Source organism: Pteropus alecto, unplaced genomic scaffold (assembly GCF_000325575.1).
Source record: "Pteropus alecto unplaced genomic scaffold, ASM32557v1 scaffold309, whole genome shotgun sequence".
In the NCBI taxonomy this organism is placed as follows: domain Eukaryota; kingdom Metazoa; phylum Chordata; class Mammalia; order Chiroptera; family Pteropodidae; genus Pteropus; species Pteropus alecto.
The window spans coordinates 380,764-383,900 of record NW_006442493.1 but is presented as its reverse complement, the minus strand read 5'-3'; the positions used below and the strand labels follow the sequence as shown (position 1 = coordinate 383,900).

Here is a 3,137-nt window from a genome sequence, read left to right as displayed (position 1 = left end):
TGTTTATATTTTTAACGACGATTATATACATTTAAGGTATATAACATAATGATTTGATATGCATATACATGATAAAATGATTACTATAGTCAAGCTGATTAACATATTATCTCCTTTCATAGTACCAGTTTTGTGTGTGGTGAGAGCACTTGAAATCTATTCTCTTAACAAATTTTCCATATTCAATACAATATTAACTATAGTCACCATGCTGTATATTAGACCTCTAGGCTTATTCATCCTACATAACTGCAACTTTGTACACTTTCACTAGTATTTCTCCATTTTCCAAACCTCCCTGCCCTAATAGAACTAATAGAACTAATGTTCTATTCTCTGCTTAAATGACAAACAAAATTTATGGGATGGAGCAAAAGCAATACCAACACCTACATTAAAAATGAAGAAAGATCTCAAATAAAAAACCTAACTTTATACCTCAAGGAAATAATAAAAGAACAAACTCAAGTTAGAAGAAGAAAAGCAATAATAAAGATCAGAGTAGAAATTTCTCAACTAGATGATAAAAAAGAAAAAAGAAAACTAAGATTTTTTTTAAATAAAAGCAAAAAAAATCAGCACATCTTTAGCTAAACTAAGAAAAAAAGGGACTCAAGTAAATGAAATCAGAAATGGAAGAAGAGAAAGTTCAATGCATGGCTCAGAAATAAGGATCATAAAGAGCTATTATGAACAGTTATATGCAAACAAATTGGATAACCTAAAAAAACATGGACAAATTCCTAGAAACACAATTTACCAAGACTGAATCAAAAAGAAATAGACAGCCTAAACAGATCAGTAACAAATAAAGATATAAAATAGGAATTAAAACTCTCTCAACAAAGAAAAGCAGAGGAACAGATGGCTTCATAGCTGAATTCTACCAAACAGTTAAAGAAGAGTTAATATCAATCTTTTTCAAGCTCATCCAAAATATGGAAGTAGAAGAGATACTTCCAAACTCATTTTATGAGGCCAGTATCAGCCTGATACCAAAGCCAAAGATAGCACAATAAAAGAAAATTATAGACCAATATCCCCTCTGAACACAGATGCAAAAATCTTCAATGAAATACTGATAAACTAAATTCAACAACATATCAAAAAGATTATATACCATGACCAAGTGGGATTTATTTCTGGGATACAGGTTGGTTTAACATATGCAAATCAATCAATATGACATACCACATTAACAGAATGAAAGATAAAAACCACATGGTCAGCTCAAGAGATGCAGAAAATGCATTTGACAAAGTTTAACATCCATTTATAAAAACTGTCAATGGATTAGATATAGAAGGAAATGTCTTCAGTACCATTTATGAAAAGCTCACAGTTAACATCATAATGAGGGAAAATCTGAAGGCTTTTCCTTTAAGATGTGCTACAAGGTCAAGATGCTCACTCTCATCACTTCTATTTAATATAGTTCCGAAATTACTAGCAAGAGCAGTCAGACAAGAAAAATAAATAAAAGGCTTCCAAATAAGAAAGGAAGTAAAAGTATTTCTATTTGCAGATGACATGATCCTATATGTAGAAAATACCAACAACTCCATATATAAAACCCTTTTAGAACTAATGAATTCATTAAAGTTATAGGATATAAATTCAGCACACCAAAATCAGTTGCATTTCTTTACACTGACAATTTTTCTAAAAAGGAAACTGAAAACCCATTTGCAATGGCATCAATAAGAAAATAAATACTTAGGAATAAATTTAACCAAGGAGGTAAAAGATCTGTACATTGAAAACTAGAAAACATTGATGAAAGAAATTGAAGAAGACACAAATAAATGGAGAGATTAGAAAATTTAGTATTGTTAAAATGTTCATATTACCCAAAACAATCTACAGATTCGGTGCAATCCCTATCAAAATAACAATGGCACACAGTGTAAACATATATATGCCTTACTTAAAGTGTACAGCTGAAACTTATCGGATTTTGTTAACCAATGTCACCATAAAAGATAAATTAATTAATTAAAAAATACCAATGGCATTTTTTACAGATATAGAAAAAAGTCCTAAAATTCATATGGAACCACAAGAGACCCCAAATAGAAAAAAAAATCTCGGAAAGAAGAACAGACTGGGAGACACTGTATTTCCCAATTTCAAACTATAATACAAAGCTATAGTAATTTAAAAAGTATGGCACTAGCATAAAATCAGACACATAGACCAATGAAACACAATGAAAAGCCCAGAAATAATCCCACGCATATACAGTCAACTAATATTTGACAAGAGTGCCAAGAATACATAATGGAGAAAGGATAGTATCTTTAAATAAATGGTGTTGGGAAAACTGGATAGTCACATGCAAAATAATGAAATTAGACCCCTATATCTTACACCACTCACAGAAAATAACTCAAAATGGATTAAAGACTTACCTGGAACTGTAAAACTCCTAGAAGAAAACATAAGGGAAAATCTTGACATTGGGCTTGGCAATGATTTTTTGGATGTGAGTGACACCAAAAGCAAAGACGACAAAAGCAAAAGTAAATAAATGAGACTACATCAAACTAAGAAACTTCTGTACAGAAAAGGAGACAATAAAGTGAAAAGTGACCTTTGGAATGGGAGAAAATATTTGTAAACCACATAAGTCAAGGCAACCCTTGGTTGACCTCACAGATTGCAAGGACCTTGTCAATTTACAATCCCTTATTTTTTATTTTTTATGCCTATAGCACCTACTCTTCCTAGGTGGCCTCCCATCCAAGTACTAACCAGGCCCGACCCTGCTTAGCTTCTGAGATCAGCAGGGATTGGGCTTGTTCAGGGTGGCACGGCCGTAGACCACAGTGGAATATTATTCAGCCTTATAAAAAAGAGATTCTGCCATTTGCAACAATATAGATGAAACTGGATGACATTACACTGAATGAGATAAGCCAAACACAGCAAATAAAAAGCTGCAGGATCAAATTTGTATATGAAATCTTAAAATGTTAAAAAGCTGTCAGCTGATTTTGAAGTGATCAACATTACAAAGCTCGATTAGACTCTCTTGCTATTTATCAGTGTCTGTTAATTCACCCTAAAATATGTGAGAAAGTTACAGATCTGGAAAGGACCATAGAAAATGCTTAATGCAGTGAAGACCTATCCTG

At 32.2% G+C, this 3,137-nt stretch overlaps 1 pseudogene; it reads right to left on the bottom strand.

Annotated features, from left to right (window-relative positions):
• Positions 1–2,705: 2,705 nt before the first annotated feature.
• LOC112471400 lies at positions 2,706–2,824 on the bottom strand (annotated as a pseudogene).
• Positions 2,825–3,137: the final 313 nt, after the last annotated feature.